Source organism: Akebia trifoliata, unplaced genomic scaffold (genome assembly GCF_017979445.1).
Source record: "Akebia trifoliata isolate Shusen 1 unplaced genomic scaffold, ASM1797944v1 Contig00533, whole genome shotgun sequence".
NCBI classification, from domain to species: domain Eukaryota; kingdom Viridiplantae; phylum Streptophyta; class Magnoliopsida; order Ranunculales; family Lardizabalaceae; genus Akebia; species Akebia trifoliata.
The window spans coordinates 1,646-23,545 of record NW_028237073.1 but is presented as its reverse complement, the minus strand read 5'-3'; the positions used below and the strand labels follow the sequence as shown (position 1 = coordinate 23,545).

Genomic DNA, 21,900 nt, shown 5'->3' with positions numbered 1-21,900 from the left:
TTGGTGGGAGGAGTTGACCTTCTATTCCTCGTCCTATGCCTGGAAAGACCCTCTTGATGAGACATTGTATGCGTCAATTCTAGATAAGAATCGGATTTTTCAATTTCTAGCTGGTCTCCGGGATGAGTTTGAGTATGCGAGAGTTCATTTATTGGAAATGGATCATTTTCTGTCCCTACAAACTGCATATTCCTATGTCTTGGCTGATGAGAGCCGTCGCGCAGCTGTCCTACCTCTTTCTTCAGGAGATCACTCCGCTACGCTTGCTCGCCTACCTTCTCTACTATACCCCCCAGCGGGTCTCTGCCTACCCGTCAGCGACGTAAGTGTGATCATTGTGGGAAATTTGGTCATGTGAAGGCTTGTTGCTATGCACTTCATGGTCATCCTAATCAGAATCGTCAACAGTCTCAACGCTCTTCAGCTCATGTAGTTTCTCAGCAGACGCCTGACTTAGCACTTCCTTTAACTCCTACCTCCTCCTCGGATTCGGTATCTCTATCCCAAGCCGAACTTGACAAGTTCAGGAAATTCTTCAATCAGATAGAAACTTCATCTCAGCCGATTTCTACCTTCACTCACTCAGGTACCTTTGCATCTGCACACAGTGTTTCCACCACTTCCTCACCATGGATTATTGATTCTGGTGCCTCCGATAACATGACCGGTACGCCCTCTTTATTTAACACCTATAGTGTTTGCTCTGGTCATTGCAAGGTTCGCCTTGCTGATGGTTCTTTGTCCTCCATAGCTGGTAAAGGTCTTGTACTCGTTACATCATCTTTATCCTTAACTAACACACTACATGTTCCTCAACTTACTACTAACCTTGTCTCTGTTAGTAGTCTTACAAAAACTTTGAACTGCAGTATAACCTTTTATTCCTCTCATTATTTCTTTCAGGATCTGGAGTCGAAGAAGACGATTGGCACTGGACATGAAGTGAATGGATTGTATTTCTTGGACGTTCCCGATTCACCTAGCACCCATTCTGCTCTTCAGCTTAGTAGTAGTAGTAGTCAGTCTAATAAGACTCTTCTAATGCGTTGGCATTTACGTTTAAGCCATATTTCCTTTGGATATTTGAAACATATGTTCCCTAATTTATTTAATAATAACATTTTGCTTGATTTTTCTTGTGAAACTTGTCAATTAGCTAAACAAGTGCGTTCTTCTTATCCTATTAGTATGCATACTACTACACCTGCTATGTTTGACTTAATTCATTTTGATGTGTGGGGACCTTCCCCCGTCACATCCACTCTTGGTTTTCGTTATTTTGTCTTGTTCATCGATGACCACAGTCGTCCAACTTGGGTTTATCTTATGAAACACAAGAGCGAGGTTTATGGGATCTTCAAGCAATTTCTTGCTATGGTTCATACCCAATTTGATCGTACCATCAAGACCTTCCGTTCTGATCATGGTACTGAGTACACCTATAGTGAGGTCTTGAAACTTTGTTTAGAGTCTGGCATTGAGCATCAAATGTCTAATGTTAAGACCCCTCAGCAGAATGGTCGATTAGAAAGAAAAAATCGTCATTTTTTAGAGTTATCCCGTGCCATTTCTATTGGCATGAATATGCCGCAATCCTATTGGGCCGATGCAATTCTTACTACTGTTTACCTTATTAATCGGACCCCCTCCAGTGTTCTTCAGTTTGTCGCACCCCTCTCTAAGCTTTCTCCAGATCGTCCTGTGTTTCCACTTCCTCCGCGTGTTTTTGGGTGTGTCTGTTTTGTTCAAATTCTTGATCGAAATCGTATTAAACTTGACCCTAAGGCCGTAAAATGTATCTTTCTAGGTTATTCCTCTACCCAGAAAGGATACCGTTGTTACCATCCTCCTTCTCGACGACGTTTCATTTCTCGAGATGTTTCCTTTTTTTAGCATACTCCTTATTATAGTGGGTCTGTTGACATTTAATCTGAGTGGTTTCCTTTAAATTCACCTGATGATCCCTTTCCTTCTTTATTGCCCCTTCCCATGCTTGTTTATCCTTCTTCACCCCCTGTCAGTTCGTCCTCTCCTCCCTTGCAAGTTTACTTTCGACGTCCATGTGATACTGCCATCGCTCCTATGTCCAACCCGCTCGCCTCCTCGCCTCCAGCTCCGCCTCCGTCTGTTCCCTGTGATGATCGTCCTATTGCCACTCGTAAGGGTAAGCGCACTTGTACTTACCCCATTTCTAATTATATATTTGAGTCTGCACTCTCACCCTCCTATCAGAGTTTTCTTACTTCTGTTTCCGCTATTTCTCTTCCTACTACTGTTGCAAATGCTATTGCCCATCCTGAGTGGCAAGCAACTATGATTGATGAGTTGACTGCTTTTGAAAAGACTAAAACTTGAGAACTTGTTCCTCTTCCGCCTAGAAGGAAAGTTGTGGGATGTCGCTGGGTATTCACTCTTAAGCATAATCCGGATGGTTCCATTGCTCGTTATAAGGCCCGTTTAGTAGCCAAGGGTTATGCTAAGACTTATAGGATTGATTATCAGGAAACTTTTGCTCTGGTTGCCAAGATGACCACCATTCGCATTCTCCTTTTTGTTGCCGCTATCAGAGGATGGCCTCTTTTTCAGTTAGATGTCAAGAATGTTTTTCTCAATGGTGATCTTCAGGAAGAAGTCCATATGGTTCAACCTCCTGATTTTCTTACGTCTACTTCTCCTACCTATGTCTGTCGTCTTCGCCGGTCTCCTTATGGTCTGAAGCAGTCTCCTCGTGCCTGGTCTGAGCGCTTCACAAGGCCATGCATCAATTTGGATTTCATCATAGTTCTGCTGATCACACCTTGTTCTTGCGACACTCTCACGGTAAAACTGTTGCTCTGATTGTGTATGTGGATGATATTGTCATTACTGGAGATGATGACGATGGCCTTATCGAGGTCAAAATTTACTTAGGACGTCAATTTGAGATTAAGGACCTTGGACATCTTCGCTATTTTCTGGGTATTGAGGTTGCGCGGTCCCAGTCCGATATATTTCTTTCTCAGCATAAGTTTGTCCTTAATCTACTCAGTGACTCTGGTCAGCTTGGATCTCGTCCCGCTGATACGCCTATTGAGTAGAATCACAGGTTGGCTGATTCTAAGGGGGAGTGTTTGTCAGATATTGGTCAATATTAGCGTTTTGTGGGGAAATTGATCTACCTGTCTATGACTGGCCTTGACATTGCCTATGATGTTAGTGTTGTAAGTCAGTTTATGCACTCGCCTCGAACATCTCATCTTACTGTTGTTTATTGCTTTCTTAGATACCTCAAGGGATATCCTGGTCGAGGTATTTTATTCAAAAATCATGGTCATATTCGCGTTGAGGCATGTACAGATGCAGATTATGCTGGTTCAGTAACTGATAGAAAGTCTACTTCTGGGTATTGTACTAAAGTTGGTGGTAACTTGGTAACCTGGCGCAGTAAGAAGCAGGATGTGGTTTCTCGATCTAATGTTGAGTCAGATTACAGAGCTATGGCACTTGGCATATGTGAGTTGTTGTGGCTCAGGATCTTACTAGCTGATTTATGTCTTTCTGTGCCAGTTCCTTTCTTATTATATTGCGATAATAAGTCAGCTATTAACATAGCTGCAAATCCGGTTCAGCATGACAGAACGAAACATATCGAAGTTGATCGTCATTTCATTAGAGAAAAGATTGTTTCTGGACAGATTTATACTCTCTTGTTTCTACATCTCAACAACTAGCTGATGTTCTTATTAAAGGAGTTAGTAAAGCCTCCTTGGAAGATGTCTTATCCAAGTTGAGCGTTGTTGATATCCACGCACCAACTTGAGGGGGAGTGTTAAATAAGTCTGTGTCCTTTTTGGTCTTTTCCTTTTTTCATAATGTGTAATACTTATATAGCCTAATTTAAGGTTAATCAATAAAACTAATCTTCTTCTCTCTAATTCGAACTAGACACATCAAGATTTGTTATAATCAGTGCCTTTCACAAAGACACGTCAAGACTTGTTATAAAGTTGCTTATGAAACTACTTCCATATCATTATATCTATGTCTACTTTCAAGGCATGTAGAATCAACCTAAGGGATGAGATGTTGCTGCTTATGAAGACAAAATACAGAACTCTCACCTGTGAGCTTTGCATGTGACACATCAAGACTTGTTATGATCAGTGCCTTTCACAAAAACACATCAAGACTTGTTATAAAGTTGCTTATGAAGCTATTTCCATATCATTGTGTCCATGTCTACCTTCAAGGAATGTAGAATCAACCCAAGGGATGAGATGAATCATTGCTCTGCCCAGTTATAAATTATGTAGAACCACATGACAAAGACATCTAGCTATAAATTATGTGAAAAGGGCAGAGAAATACACAAGATAGATTAACAGCCCTCCTACAACACTCAACGCCCCTTATCTCCCATACTTCTTTCTACCATCTCTCACCATTCTTACAACCATCTCTCGTACCACCTTGCACAATCAAGCACCCCTTCCCCTTACCCCCCTCTTCCATCAAACCTACCATCAATGATGAAAGTGGGGCTAGAACTTTTGAGCTGGAGCTTAAAGAACTAAGGAAAGAAAAAAGATTTGAAAAATAGAGTAAGAACATTTTTCTCTATAGGAATCTCTCTCCCTAGCAACTTCTCATCCATTCCCTTCATATTGCCCAGACTCACAGTGTGTATGTGCAAATCTGAGCCAAACATCACTCCCCTCTTTTTTTGATTCTTCAAAATTTAAAGAAAAAATGAGCACAAAAGAATAAGAGCAACAAGGGAAGGAAGGACTTGGACTCATTGGTTTTGGTATTCTTTTAGGGGAAGAACCAGCCCTGTTCAACATTTTTTTAGGGGCACTCAGAGAACCATGTGTTCTGCGTTAAAGTAGGGAAGATGATGGTGGATTGACTCAACCAAAGGAAACTAAAATTAGTGATCGCTTTGCATCATGCTGTTAAGGCCAACAAGTGAAATTGATCCAATGCAGTGCACAAAGGAATACATTCAATTTTAATTTTTTTATCAAAATATGGAGTTCAAGTAAAGAACATCAAAGCTCCGTAAACGTGAAAATATGGAGTTCCATCAGGATGAACCCAAACCAACTTTGATACTTTTTTCAAAAAGAAACTAAAAATGCCAAACAGAAATATTTCAAATGTGCAAAACAAAAAACTATCAGCCGCACTATGAGGAGCTGCATGAAGTTGCTAGAAGGTACCAAGATTTGTCTAAAATCATGAGATTGGTGTTAAATCAGAAATTAGTTACAATATTTCCAAAGTATGACAGACAAGGTGATCTGGAAGCAAAGTAGCAACCACATGGTTATAGAGCAAAGTGTGAATTATGAGAGTTTATTATGTGTTATTCACTTAAAACTGTTTTCCATATACATTTTCTTAAATTTCCCCTACGCAAATGAAACTCAAATCTATCAGTCCATCATCAAGTCATAGTTGAATCTCTTGCTTCCGAAAAAGAAATGCCTGACGACAAATCACTTACAAAGGGAAAATATCTCAAAAGATACCATAATCCAGAAGTATAAATGGCTAAGGTCATACAAGGTCAGTCACTCACCTGTCGTAATTGCGTAAGAAATTGAGTGATGTGAGCTTGATTATGTTTCAAAGTTCCACCTTCAACAAATCTGAAAAAACAAAGCATATTACACACAACCATGTCAATGAAGTGCTAAACCGTACAATTGATTAATCAAACAAAAAAAATATTTACTGAAGCTTCACAAAGCAGTGTACTGTAAGTCTATTTAATGGTTACGTATACAATCATAAGTCTATAGATGTAAATCTATATCTAAAACATGGATAAAGTAAGCACCCACCATGAGGAAGGGGCCACTTGTATGGACGTTATGAGATGGTTCTGAGAGTTGAACTCTATGGACATTGTAATGGAAGCATTCCTCTACAAGTCAGACCATGTATGTGTTTCCTCTACAAACACATAAACATCATTAATCTTCAACATTTCTAGGTCTCAAAGCACAAGGGTAGCAATAGCTTCCGGTCCTTAATTCTTTACAAACACAACTCAAAATTGAGTGATCTCATTGGTCATGGATTCATCTGGGAATCTATTTCTACCTATTTAAATGTAAGGCTCCAAAGCACTTGCTATTGCAGCAACACTGCACACTGTTAACAACAGCTTTGGTGCACAATATCTTCGCTTGCACAAGTCTGATTTGACAGATTCATGTGATGACGATGAGATGTTGCATTTTTCTTAATTTATACACCATAATGACTAAAATTCATCATAAACTTATTTCATAGATGGATGTAAATATTCTTTTTCCATAAAAAAATGTATGGATGGGAAAAAATACGACCAAAATAACAGTAAATTCTGAAAGTATTATTGCAAATCAGAAATATATTATTTTCAGAATCAATTAGTTGCATACCTTTCTAGAAGGTCCTGAGCTAGTTCTTGTTGTAGGAATTCGAGGATCCAACTATAAAACAATCAAAAGAATTCATTAGTAAAGCAATTAACAATGGAATCATAGTTAATGTAAATCTAGAGAACATAAACAACAAATTAGTACAAGGGAAAAGATCGTCATCCCAGGACCTTCATTTACAGAATTATGACAATGCTTGCAGTGATTAGCAAGCTAGCAAGGATAAGCTTGAGCTTTCAACAACAGTACTCAGATATCAGAGAAAAGAAGGAAGATTTTTCCAAAAGGCGATCATACTCTTGGATTTGTGGAAAATTATATGATTATATTTAATTTATAAAAAAAATAAAAATAAAGGACCAATTCAAGGAAATCACTGGAAAAACAAAAACAAAAAACTACTCTAGGCAAAAATACATGTTCTCAATCTCCATTAAAACATGCATGCTTTATGCATAAAAGCCTTCGATTTTGCTAAACACTCAAATCCTTGGATATCAAAAAATGTCATGTAGTGCCCATGAAGCAATTAAAAATCAGACAACATCATAAAAAGGAAGTCATATGGCATTCATTTCAAACAAAATTAAATTGTCAATGGTCCAGGTTAATAACATTCAATCGCAAAGTAACAAACCGCTCCAAGGTTGCAAAAAATAAGGGAAAGCATGAATTCTCATAGGTTCATACTTCATCAAACTTCAAAAAGTTCTGAGTATCTAGCTCCCCATTGATCTCTAGTTTGAACCCTACCTCCGTTTTGTAGAGTTTCTCCCATACAACATCCTTGAACCAAGGATGGGACTTACACAATCCAATTGCAATAAATACAAGGACAAAAAAAGTTAATTGCAAGCAAAGGGATACATGATACATGTCACGCCCCGAAATCCCAACACGAATCCCTATGATTCATCAGTCAGAATCTCGAGGTGTGAGGTAATCAATCACACAATCTGACAGAACATTCATAAATAATAATACTTATGAAAAGAAAATATACGCAGCGAAATAAACATTTAACTAACATCTATACGAGAGTCTAGAGTAAACAGAAGAAATCGACAAACACTGATATAAGTCAAGATCTTTAATCTCATAATTCATCAGGTTACAAAAATTTCTAAACTACCATGTTTCTTATCTACAACCAAAAACCGCTAAGATCCTCTACTAGTCCTCAAAGACATGGCGGCAGCAAGACATCAATCTGATCCTCCTCGAAGACCTCCTCAAAAGACTCCTCAAAGAACGGTTCTTCAAAAGTTGAATAATCTGAAAAGGGAAGGATAGGGTGAGTAACAGGGGAATGTTACTCAGCAGGATGAACGCCGTTCTAACAACGAGTCATACTTGCACGAGTAATCAGTTGAACAGTTAAATAATGTAAGTTTTTCATAATGTAACATACGATAAATGTCTAAGCATATTCAATAAACAGTTAAATAATTTCAACCTATCATTTCTATCATTTAAAGTAACATATGCATCTTTTAAATGAAAACATCTATCAATCATTACAAAATAAGAAAAAGATACATAATAAGAACACGGCGGTGTAATCGATAAGAGAGCAGAGGAACACGCCGATATAACCGCCTCGGCTATGGCAATACGATATTCCAAACTTAACCTCCGATGTGGAATCCCATCGTTATAATTTGATTTTGTGGCCGGTCTAGCATACCACGGTTGGATGACCATTTATCCGGCTCAGACTGGCCGTTGACCAAGAACCCAATACTGGGTTCAACTAACGGTGAGGTCGACCGTTTGACGACTACAGACTAATAGTGATCACTAACTAGCCCAAGAGACCCCTCGCGTCGAAGCCTATCAAGAGGCAATGCATGTAAACCCCGCTTAGCTCTACACTATACAGAGACCGTCTTTACACACAACGTTCCCCAGGAAATAAGTAGGAGAAATTCCCGGATTTCATAAGCTGTAATATGCTCTAAGGTATCACATACTACCGAAGAGCATATGACATCTAGTGTTATCCTAGATTGACTCGCCGCTTCCGGATACACAGCAACGCGTCACTCTTTATGAGTTTTCTACAAACCTTTACTGGTAAACAAAATAATTTATTTTGTATATAATATATCATTTCTTTTAATCGAAAATACAAACAAAATCTGGTAGTACCCTCCAGTGACAGTTATCTGTCATATCCATCCATCAACCATCTCATCCCTCTATCCATCTATCACGTTTTACGTGGCATGGCCACTACGTAAAACTGGAGGCACTATCCCATCAATCAGTCGAGAACATACGTTCTCTTTATCCATCCATCGATTAAATCAATCAATCTATCATCTAATTTCCTACATATCTATTAAAGTAATTTTACTTTTAAAGCAATTCGAAATCCATAAAGCATCAACCAATTCCATTCGATGGTTTTGGTTGAGTCGAGAGACTCGAAAACAAAGATAAAACCATAAGACATAAAAGCTGAAAATCTATGAAAATTTAACTAAGTGTTGAAAAATAATTTTTCAAAGTCGAAATTGAAAACGAACTATTTATTTATTTATTAAAGAACTTAAAGTAATACTTAATTGTTTTTAATGAAATAAATGTAGGAAATGGGTATACATACTATATGGAAGCAACACAAAACAAATTTGAACCAAACTCAACATTCGGATACTTTTCCGAATTGCTGATTTTTCGTCGAAACCCGACCAAACTCGATCCAAATATCATATTAACTATAAAATGCTTATATTACATCAAATGAACTAAAACCAATCATAAATAAGCATGTAAACATGATTCAAATCGTTCAAATATGTATAAACTTAATGAAATAATCGATTTATCAACAATCATATGGATTTTCTATGAAATTATCGCATAACTAGAAGGTAGAAGGGAAGGCAACCTACATCAAGCTATTTTCAACGGTTGAACGGACTTTAAAATCGCCTCCGGCCAATCTCCAAAATTTTCTTCTGGCGAAAATCGGATTTTTTTTGCGTCCACGCGTAACCCTCGACAAGAGGAACAACTTTCCTTCTTGCGCCTAAGCTCGGATCGTTCTCGTTTGGCGTAGATCTGAGTTTCAAATATTGAAGGAAAATGGTTGAGATTTGTTTAGAGAGGAGAATAAGAAAAATCTGATTTTTCTAATAGAATTTAGATATTTATATCACTTAAGTTGGGACATACTAGTCATTTTGGGAATTGTTTTTCCCAAATGCCGAATTGGACAAACTTATACTCTATTTCGGGTGATTTTTCGACACGAATCTAATGATATGATCGATTTTCTCAAATTACGTCTCTAAGGTGTCATTTACCTATTGTAAAATATCTAACGTGAAACTCGAGGATTTGATAATTTTTTCAATCGACTTCAGATTTCGGCGTGCTTACAGGCTAAAGTATGTTTCTCGATCCTTCTAATTCTATTGGTGAAGTTTATTTTCCTCAAATATTAAAAATTAAGAATCTATACTTTTAAATCAATGCACGGATATAAAATTCTTTCCTTGAGATACATTTTAAGATTTGAAGTCATTACAATACAATAGATTCAGCACCATACTTTTATTTGGTATGCTCCTCCAGTACCAAGCCTGTGGTCAACATCACATAGCAACTTACAAATAAGATCTTTCACCTCGGGTGTCAAACTTGAATCTACTAAATTTTTTAAGTGATTTCTCCAGTGCACAATCTGAGAATCACCTAGGAACACTATCAAACAAGCAAATTTCCATCCTTTCTGGTATACACACATGCTCAGGAAGTGGTGGACAAGGCACTGAATGAGGAGACAAATTGAAAGGATTGTAAATGATATATATCCTCTAGAAATTCAGAGTATGTTTTACGGCTGTGACCGAACGCGACTTGAGGAACTAGCAAAACGGGATTGATGGGAATTAAGTATATAAAGAGTTTGCAGATGGATTGAACGGCAATAAGATAAGTCGACGAATCTCCAAGGCAGGTTGGAGCTGAGAACGGAATAGTGTTCGTCTCCAATCCAAAGGTGAACAAAGCCATATATATATATATATAGGGGATAGACCGTGGTACATATGTAATAATAATAATTTTTCAAAATATGGGTTAGAAGGTTCAGATTGAGCTGATTTTTTGTGAGGATCTATGATGTCAAGATGATCCTAAAAGATACAGTCCAACTTGAAACTTCTAACCCCGTCAAAAGTGATTTAGAATGTGGACCGTTGATTTTTTACCAATAATTTGTAAACCACTTTTGATGGACTTGGAAGTTTCAGATTGAACTGATTATTTGTGAGGATGATCTTCTCATCATAGAGACCATCCTCACAAAAAATCAGCTCAGTCTGAAACTTCTAACCCATAGTTTGAAAAAACATTGTTTTCACATATGTCCCATCGATATTGATGCCTGATGACATTATACACTGGCAGCCTAAGGGTGCCTAGCTTACATGGAGGAATTTGGCGTACTTCAATATGCTGAGTTTATTTTGTGTCCTTCACTTATGACGAGAGATTATTCTGTGTTCTTCACTTAAATTGTTGTGCTAGATTCACCAAATGTATAACAAGATAACCTATTTTCTGTGTAAGTGTTCAACTGCTCATTACTGTTTTCCATATACATTTTCTTAAATTTCCACTGCGCAATTGAAACTCAACTCTATAATAGTCCATCATCAAGTCATAGTTGAATCTCTAGCTTCCGAAAGAGAAATGCTTGACAACAAATCACTTACAAAGGGAAAATATCTCAAAAGATACCATAATCCAGAAGTATAAATGGCTAAGGTCATACAAGGTCAGTCACTCACCTATTGTAATTGCGTAAGAAATTGAGTGATGTGAGCTTGATTATGTTTCAAAGTTCCACCTTCAACAAATCTGAAAAAACAAAGCATATTACACACAACCATGTCAATGCAGTGCTAAACCGTACAATTGATTAATCAAACAAAAAAAATATTTACTGAAGCTTCACAAAGCAGTGTAATGTAAGTCTATTTAATGGTTACGTATACAATCATAAGTCTATAAATGTAAATCTATATCTAAAACATGGATAAAGTAAGCACCCACCATGAGGAAGGGGCCACTTGTATGGACGTTATGAGATGGTTCTGAGAGTTGAACTCTATGGACATTGTAATGGAAGCATTCCCCTACAAGTCAGACCATGTATGTGTTTCCTCTACAAACACATAAACATCATTAATCTTCAAGTTTTTTAGGTCTCAAAGCATAAGGGTAGCAGTAGCTTCCGGTCTTTATAACTCTACACACACAACTCAAAATCGAGTGTGATCTCATTGGCCATGGATTCATTTGGGAGTCTATTTCTACCTATTTAAATGTAAGGCTCCAAAGCACTTGCTATTGCAGCAACGCTGCACACTAGTAACAACAGCTTTGGTGCACAATATATTCGCTTGCACAAGTCTGATTTGACAGATTCATGTGATGACAATGAGATGTTGCATTTTTCTTAATTTATACACTATAATGACTAAAATTCATCGAAAACTTATTTCATGGATGGATGTAAATATTCTTTTTCCATAAAAAAATGTATGGATGGGAAAAAGTTAGAGAAAGTATGACCAAAATAACAGTAAATTCTGAAAGTATTATTGCAAATCAGAAATATATCATTTTCAAAATCAATTAGTTGCAAACCTTTCTAGATGGTCCTGAGCCAGTTCTTGTTTTAAGAATTGGAGGATCCAACTATAAAACAATCAAAAGAATTCATTAGTAAAGCAATTAATAATGTAATCATAGTTAATGTAAATCTAGAGAACATAAACAACAAATTAGTACAAGGGAAAAGATCGTCATCCCAGGGCCTTCATTTACAGAATTATGACAATGCTTGCAATGATTGGCAAGCTAGCAAGGATAAGCTTGAGCTTTCAATAACAGTACTCCGATGTCAGAGAAAAGAAGGAAGAATTTTCCAAAAGGGGATCATACTCTTGGATTTGTGGAAAATTATATGATTATATTTAATTTATAAAAAAATAAAAATAAAGGACAAATTCAAGGAAATCACTGGAAAAACGAAAACAAAAAACTGCTCTAGGCAAAAATACATGTTCTCAATCTCCATTAAAACATGCATCCAGTACCTAGCTTGTGGTCGACATCACATAGCAACCTACAAGTAAGATTGTTCGCCTCAGGTGTCAAACTTGAATCTACTAAATTTTTTAAGTGATTTCTCCAATGCACAATCTGAGAATCATCGAGTAACACTATCAAACAAGCAAATTTCCATCCTTTCAAGTATACACACATGCTCAGGATGTGGTGGACAAGGCACTAAATGCGGAGACAAATTGAAAGGATTGTATATATATATATTCAGAGTGTGTTTTACAACCGTGACCGAACGCGACTCGAGGAACTGGCAAAACGGGTTCGATGGGCAATAAGTATATAAAGAGTTTGCGGGTTGGAGCTGAGAACGGAATAGTGTTCCTGTCCAATCCAAAGGTGAACAAAGCCCTATATATATAGAGGATGGATCATGGGACATATGTAAAAACAATGTAATAATAATAATTTTTCAAAATATGGGTTAGTAGTTTTGGATTGAGCTGATTTTTTGTGAGGGTCTATGGTGAGATCATCCTAAAAAAACAGTCCAATTTGAAACTTCTAACCTTGTCAAAAGTGATTTAGAATGTGGACCGTCGATTTTTTACCAATAATTTGTAAACCACTTTTGATGGACTTTGAAGTTTCAGATTGAACTGATTTTTTGTGAGGATCTATGATGTGAAGATGATCCTAAAAGATACAGTCCAACTTGAAACTTCTAACCCCGTCAAAAGTGATTTAGAATGTGGACCGTTGATTTTTTACCAATAATTTGTAAACCACTTTTGATGGACTTGGAAGTTTCAGATTGAACTGATTATTTGTGAGGATGATCTTCTCATCATAGAGACCATCCTCACAAAAAATCAGCTCAGTCTGAAACTTCTAACCCATAGTTTGAAAAAACATTGTTTTCACATATGTCCCATCGATATTGATGCCTGATGACATTATACACTGGCAGCCTAAGGGTGCCTAGCTTACATGGAGGAATTTGGCGTACTTCAATATGCTGAGTTTATTTTGTGTCCTTCACTTATGACGAGAGATTATTCTGTGTTCTTCACTTAAATTGTTGTGCTAGATTCACCAAATGTATAACAAGATAACCTATTTTCTGTGTAAGTGTTCAACTGCTCATTACTGTTTTCCATATACATTTTCTTAAATTTCCACTGCGCAATTGAAACTCAACTCTATAATAGTCCATCATCAAGTCATAGTTGAATCTCTAGCTTCCGAAAGAGAAATGCTTGACAACAAATCACTTACAAAGGGAAAATATCTCAAAAGATACCATAATCCAGAAGTATAAATGGCTAAGGTCATACAAGGTCAGTCACTCACCTATTGTAATTGCGTAAGAAATTGAGTGATGTGAGCTTGATTATGTTTCAAAGTTCCACCTTCAACAAATCTGAAAAAACAAAGCATATTACACACAACCATGTCAATGCAGTGCTAAACCGTACAATTGATTAATCAAACAAAAAAAATATTTACTGAAGCTTCACAAAGCAGTGTAATGTAAGTCTATTTAATGGTTACGTATACAATCATAAGTCTATAGATGTAAATCTATATCTAAAACATGGATAAAGTAAGCACCCACCATGAGGAAGGGGCCACTTGTATGGACGTTATGAGATGGTTCTGAGAGTTGAACTCTATGGACATTGTAATGGAAGCATTCCCCTACAAGTCAGACCATGTATGTGTTTCCTCTACAAACACATAAACATCATTAATCTTCAAGTTTTTTAGGTCTCAAAGCATAAGGGTAGCAGTAGCTTCCGGTCTTTATAACTCTACACACACAACTCAAAATCGAGTGTGATCTCATTGGCCATGGATTCATTTGGGAGTCTATTTCTACCTATTTAAATGTAAGGCTCCAAAGCACTTGCTATTGCAGCAACGCTGCACACTAGTAACAACAGCTTTGGTGCACAATATATTCGCTTGCACAAGTCTGATTTGACAGATTCATGTGATGACAATGAGATGTTGCATTTTTCTTAATTTATACACTATAATGACTAAAATTCATCGAAAACTTATTTCATGGATGGATGTAAATATTCTTTTTCCATAAAAAAATGTATGGATGGGAAAAAGTTAGAGAAAGTATGACCAAAATAACAGTAAATTCTGAAAGTATTATTGCAAATCAGAAATATATCATTTTCAAAATCAATTAGTTGCAAACCTTTCTAGATGGTCCTGAGCCAGTTCTTGTTTTAAGAATTGGAGGATCCAACTATAAAACAATCAAAAGAATTCATTAGTAAAGCAATTAATAATGTAATCATAGTTAATGTAAATCTAGAGAACATAAACAACAAATTAGTACAAGGGAAAAGATCGTCATCCCAGGGCCTTCATTTACAGAATTATGACAATGCTTGCAATGATTGGCAAGCTAGCAAGGATAAGCTTGAGCTTTCAATAACAGTACTCCGATGTCAGAGAAAAGAAGGAAGAATTTTCCAAAAGGGGATCATACTCTTGGATTTGTGGAAAATTATATGATTATATTTAATTTATAAAAAAATAAAAATAAAGGACAAATTCAAGGAAATCACTGGAAAAACGAAAACAAAAAACTGCTCTAGGCAAAAATACATGTTCTCAATCTCCATTAAAACATGCATCCAGTACCTAGCTTGTGGTCGACATCACATAGCAACCTACAAGTAAGATTGTTCGCCTCAGGTGTCAAACTTGAATCTTCTAAAAATTTTAAGTGATTTCTCCAGTGCACAATCTGAGAATCATCGAGTAACACTGTCAAACAAGCAAATTTCCATCCTTTCAAGTATACACACATGCTCAGGATGTGGTGGACAAGGCACTAAATGCGGAGACAAATTGAAAGGATTGTATATATATATATTCAGAGTGTGTTTTACAACCGTGACCGAACGCGACTCGAGGAACTGGCAAAACGGGTTCGATGGGCAATAAGTATATAAAGAGTTTGCGGGTTGGAGCTGAGAACGGAATAGTGTTCCTGTCCAATCCAAAGGTGAACAAAGCCCTATATATATAGAGGATGGATCATGGGACATATGTAAAAACAATGTAATAATAATAATTTTTCAAAATATGGGTTAGTAGTTTTGGATTGAGCTGATTTTTTGTGAGGGTCTATGGTGAGATCATCCTAAAAAAACAGTCCAATTTGAAACTTCTAACCTTGTCAAAAGTGATTTAGAATGTGGACCGTCGATTTTTTACCAATAATTTGTAAACCACTTTTGATGGACTTTGAAGTTTCAGATTGAACTGATTTTTTGTGAGGATGATCTTCTCATCATAAAGACCATCCTCAAAAAAATCAGCTCAGTCTGAAACTTCTAACCCATATTTTGAAAAAACATTGTTTTTACATATGTCCCATGATCCGACCCCATATATACATATATATAAGATATGAAAAATACGAAACCATCGATCAATTTATGAAGGATAATTTAAAGGAGAAGTTAAAAAACCTGTTGCAAAGGAAATGAAATTTACCAACATCAATGCATCACTAAAACGTATAATTAACACAAATGGATTTAAGATGGTAACAACTCCTCATGGTGACTATATAACTTTCTCCTAGAATTGAGTAGAAATAAGTAAAAAACCACAATGCCATTGCATGATACTTTGTGCATGCTAAATTCCTTCAAACTAATTTTGAATTGTAATTTCTTGATTACAATGATTTTCAATTCTATTGCAATGAAGATATAAATCTCAATGTATTTTTGATCATTAATTCCCCAAGAGTTTGAGAGTCACAACGTAAAAAAAAGCTCATATCGATGGCTCAAGGCCGTGAAATTTCGAAAATTTTGACAGACCATGACGTCAAAGTTTCATTGTTGAATTTTTTTTCTTCCGACGGGTTGAAACCGTCAAATTAATGGAGGATGGGAGAAATGTGATGGCCGTCGAATGTAGGGAACATCACAAATCATGATGACTCTAGGCCATTGAATTTTGATTTCTAAAATTCATGGGCCTTGGCCCATTGAATTTTCCTATAGAATTTTCAAGTTTTTTGCATATTGAGTTCAATTTGAGAGTGTATTATTTTATATGAATGATGATTTATTTGTGATTTTATTCTTATAAAGGTACAAATTATTATTTAGTGTGAGATTCTACCTAGAAGTCTACACAAACTGTGATTTTTATTGTTTCATACTATTAGAATATCAAGCTAAAAGTATAAACACTTCCCTTACTCAAAGAGATGTCATGTCTTAATTCAGGCACTAATACAAGGTGTACAACTTGTGTGGTGTAAGTTATTAAACCATTAACTAAGAGTAGGTTGGCTAAAATCAAACCATCAACTAATTATTAAACCATTACGACCCTCCACTATTAAAGTGGCATTGTATTCAACTTTTGACTCGAAAAAGTATAGAAAATAACAAAAGTGAATTTTGTATATCAAATGAGCTTTGACTAAATGGAAGAGTTTGATCAGGGTACACATAAACACACCCGATCATACTCACACTGGGCACTGCAAACACATGGGAACATACACATATCAGGTTTTGCCACCGTGCAGAGCCGTTTAATCCTTTCACACAGGTAAACACCAGATTCTACCAGTGCAGCATCCAACCATACTAAGAGATGGATCAAACACCATTACACATTGCATTCTATTACCGTTAAGGAAAGAATAAAATCGATTACCAATTCAAAAATGAACCTGTTCCCGCATTGGGTGCTAATATATTTTAACTACCAACAAGAACATAAACTCATTTATTTTTTCTGTTTCCAGCATACTCAAATAAGAGTTTGATCCTAGAAAGAGTTGACATTAGCAATAGAACTACACCTACATAGCCTTAGATTGCCATCCTGATTCATGTTTCCAACTGAAAATATTGAGGATATGACACTATCAACAGGGACTTGAAGTTACAGAGAGTGATTTCCTCTAGTGATTGTATAGCATTAAAATGGCAAAGGGGACAATTATCGTTAAAAATCACCAGCAAAAAAAAAAGCTGACTATCTTATTTTCTCTCTCACACCTAATAGTTAACATTATAACAGAGCCAGCAGTTGAAGCACTTCTTTTCCTCTATGAATCAAAAGGGTACAAAGGCGGTGATGATGTCAATTCCACTAGCAATATCAAGCTTATTTCCTACTAGTTTAGCGAACATTGAAACTAAGTACCCATAAATATTTTTGTCTCACTTACTTTATGCATTGTAAGTTAAAAGAACCTATTGATGATCTCCAATTCAAAATTTCAGATTTAGATCTCAGACGAAAATCTTGAGCCAAAAACATGAAATTTCTAAAATTTCAACTTCATAGAAGGTATAGTACTCAAATTTATCACCTATTTATTTTTTTCTTTTTAGGGGTCCCAACGAAAATTCAAGTTCTTAATTCAATTTGGTGTAATTGTTATGTATGCATGTTGTGGATGGATTACTTAATAGATTGAAGAAGCGACCATCAATGAGATTCGAATAGAATTCCAACAAAATGCGCTCACATGGAAACAACTAGTATATTACTACCCAAATGCCATTGAAAAACTGAACCCTACACTTAGTACAGATGCAAACCAGACATTAATGGCATTATTCTATGCAAATCAGACTTCCCCTCCCATCTCTGCACTAATTAGCTTTAATCGCTAGACTTCAGCCATCAATGCCTTGTTTATAGTTGCATGGTTGACATGTCTTAAACACATTTACAAGCATACAAGCTCACATAAATGCATTTGTGCACACACAATTAAGAGCAATAACTGAAAATAGCAGCACAAGTAACTGAACTAAAGTTTGTTTAAGCCAAATTGGATGCCAATAATAAAAGAAACATGTGTGGTACTAGGATAGTTATGGTTCATTTAAGTTGGTCGATTGGTAAGAGAAGTAAACAACAAAGAAATTTGATGAGAAGAAACAAACAAGAACATATATCTAACATCTCCATCCAAAGGTAAAGTTCTACATGAGGACCAACGAAGAATGGTAACAAGTACGAATGTTATAGCACTATCGCTACAGATTGCAGTGGTCATCTACATAACAAGTACATTTAAAAAAAAAAAAATACGATATCAAAATAAGACAAATGTATGCCCTATTCTCCTTTTCTCTATCAAAACAATAGACAACACCCTATATCTCCATCTCCCATGCACATAACCAAAGCAGTTCAAGTTTAAGGACTGGGACAATGTGACTGATGACCAACACCTTCATTTTTTCTATGAAGGGAAGAAAGGTGTAAATAACGAAAAAAGTGAATTGCCACTGCCCCTCAACACAGACTCCTTACACATCATTACAGTCATGTTGAGAATAACAGGGCAACCTAAAACCAACTCCACCTCCTCCCCATAAAAAAAAATGCACACACAAAATGGGCTCTATGGGTTGAAAGATTGGAACAACACTAGCAATGACCAACACACATCTTAAATAACAAAGGAATGTTTCATCCACAACTACAACCGAATTGGCAAGCTGATTCTCATAGAATTTGTGTTAGTTGGCAAAAATGGAGGCGCGCTTTTGCATTATTATGCACTTTAAGTCTTATCAACCACAACAAATGTCAAATGCCGACAGACTTCCTAATACAGTACATCAACCCTTTTCTAATAGAAGTAAGGTATCAGCCCAGTAACTCTCTCCCTAACTTTGTTCTTCCCAAATAAATTTTAAAAACAAAGGAAGAAATAGTCCTTTGTTTGGTTAAAGGAACACAACCAGCTAGAGCTTTCATCCCCACTAGATATGTAAAGGAAGAGCTCATAAAATGAAGGAAGAACCCTAAAGGGGCATCTCATCAATGAGATTTTGATTCTAGACTAAAAATGGAATAAAGTTAAGACTAGGTTCAATGAGTGGTAGACCAAGATAAAGGAAAACCTAATTAAGGGGTTGCTATAATACTAAGTCACCTTATCATGTGCACCTAAAGAAAACCAACAATCCACCATTTGAAATCAGATTGAAGCAGAGACAATGAAAATAATTTCACTTAGTTTCAATGAAATAAATGTTTAACACTAGTATTTATTATGCTCGCATTTTCCCAAATGAACTCATCCTAGAATTAATAAAATAAGATAATAATGCATACAACTTCAAAGTGGCATAATGGGTCAAAACTCCAATAAGAGTTGTAAGAAAAATTCCACTAACCTGGTTGTAGGTTGTACCGATGCAATAGAGTAATTATAGCTATTTTATATGTGTATGTACTTGTACGTATGCTTCTTCTTTTTTTTTTTGAAAATCTAAATGCATTTATTACCAATTTGCCTTTATGAACAAAAAAAATAAAGAAAAGAAAATCTTGTTTCCAATGGGTGTATCTTCTCACTGAAATTGGTTTAATCAACAAAGTGTATAGGGCTTACAAATCAATCAAATTTAAAAAGGGAAAAAAAAAAAACAGGTTTGTCAAATAATAATATTGAATTACTTTCACGTAAGTCAAACAACTGAATCAACATGTCTGCAAAACCACCAGCAATAAAAAGATTGGATAGTGCTAGTTTCCTAGTAGCAGCTCTCGTAATCAAGCTGTCTCCCTCTCATTTTCAATCCCTTTCTATACTCATTGCATTGTAATAAAGAATAGACTCGATACAGTACAATACAAATTATATGCTAAATGTTTGTCATTCATTGTGATCTATGCCATAAATTTTACTCTAAAAACATGAGATTACGATCTAGGATTGGAATATGATATGGGACTCAAAACAGGTCAAGTGAGTCTCGGTTGGTGTGGAAAGGGAACAAGTTATCAAATGTTTTTTACTTTCAATGTTACAAATGAACAGTAAGGACCTTAAGCATATCTCAAACTAATAAATGAGATATAAAGTGCTTAATTAAAGATCTGTGTTCCCTGCAACCCATCCAATCCTAGCTTGTCATCTTCCACGCTGATGGTGCCTTAACATATTGAAATAAGTAAGTTTCCCTCAAAATTGTGAAATTATATCCATGTGTCAACCAACCAATGTATAATAACATGCCCAATTCCATTGCTGGCATTGATCCTAGGCTGCAAACACAAACTCTGTCCCTATATGATTGCTAAAATCGGACTGGGAAAAAACCCATATATTTGACACCTGAAGAAAACAAATCAAAATCTGAAGAAAAACTTACTAAAACTGTCTTCAACAAGATAATTGAAACTGTGACCATCGCAGTTGTAGGTAAACCCTAAATCACAGAAGAATGGATGTATGAAAATTATCGGAGCTCGAAATCTTACCTATTCGCAAAGAAGTTGAAGCTCATCTTCCATCAAATACTGGGCCTTCTTAAACCTTTGAAATCCACAGATCCAGATTCATGGCGAGAGGGAGAGAGAGAAACTGCACGATCCCTTCGCGAAGGATCGAGAGAGAGAGAGAAGAAGGGATTGAGGTGAGAAAGATTTGGTTCATGAGATGGAAAGATATATATATATATATATATATATATATATATATATATATATAGAGAGAGAGAGAGAGAGAGAGATGGATGAACTCAAGTGGAGATGAGAGAGAGATAATGAGACATGGTGCAAAACAGAGAAAGATGGAGAGAAGAAGAGAAGGAGACGAGACATGAATTTTCGAGCGCGACGGATAGGAAATTTAAGTTCCTCTTTTATATTTCCCTCGCTCGACATCTATCTATCGCATTTTAAAAAATAAAAGAGACCAACTAGTTGCACACCACTGATTGCTGGTTGCACACCAACCTTTAAATTCCTCTTATTTTTTTATAACCTCTATTTTAAGTTATTACTTGGACTCCAATACCTAATCTTTTCAGGTTTAACCTTAATTTTTACTTGTAGTTTTGTATTCTATTCGGGTGCTCTACTTTACTTGTGTTTTGCAATGGATTTTGCTCATATTCTCTTTGGCTCAAACTTAATCAAGGTATTAACTTTGACCTTTTGTCTTTCAAGAGTACGTAACTTTGTAAATATGATTTTAAAATGATAAAATATTTCTTGCAAAAATTATTGAACCAACAGTAATTTTTGTAGGCATAATTGAGGATGAACAAAAAAAAATTTAAAAAGTAGTGCAATATTTTTTTTTTAAATTATTTTTTGAGTGTAATCATCTAAATGGAATGTAGAGGGGAATTTTTAAGTTATGGTGTGTAATTGGTAATGGGTGGTGTGCAACAAGCCAGTCCCTAAATAAAATTTGATTCAAAAAATAATTATATATAATCTATAACGTTTTATTTTTAAAAAACTATAAATTATAAATTTTATAGGATATAAAGCTAAATGCTATAAACAAAATGTTATAGGAAATCGTTGTTGTTGTATATAATTAGGATCAAGGGACATATGTAAAAACAATGTA

At 35.9% G+C, this 21,900-nt stretch overlaps 1 long non-coding RNA gene across 12 annotated transcripts in view; it reads right to left on the bottom strand.

The window, feature by feature from the left end:
• Window positions 1-20,987, bottom strand: part of LOC147381363 (uncharacterized) — a 28,159-nt gene extending 7,172 nt beyond the window's left edge. The window contains exons 1-11 of one of the 12 annotated variants that reach the window (XR_015174617.1): window positions 20,799-20,987; window positions 15,168-15,273; window positions 14,716-14,766; window positions 14,119-14,230; window positions 13,854-13,923; window positions 12,081-12,131; window positions 11,484-11,595; window positions 11,219-11,288; window positions 9,314-9,482; window positions 6,414-6,464; window positions 5,564-5,633 (exon numbers count right to left, since the gene is read on the bottom strand). This is a non-coding gene — a long non-coding RNA (uncharacterized LOC147381363). Of the gene's footprint in view, window positions 1-5,563; window positions 5,634-5,828; window positions 5,941-6,413; window positions 6,465-9,313; window positions 9,483-11,218; window positions 11,289-11,483; window positions 11,596-12,080; window positions 12,132-12,532; window positions 12,618-13,853; window positions 13,924-14,118; window positions 14,231-14,715; window positions 14,767-15,167; window positions 15,274-20,798 lie in introns of those variants that run through there. The other 11 variants (XR_015174621.1, XR_015174612.1, XR_015174619.1 and 8 more) reach the window with 11 other exon arrangements.
• Window positions 20,988-21,900: the final 913 nt, after the last annotated feature.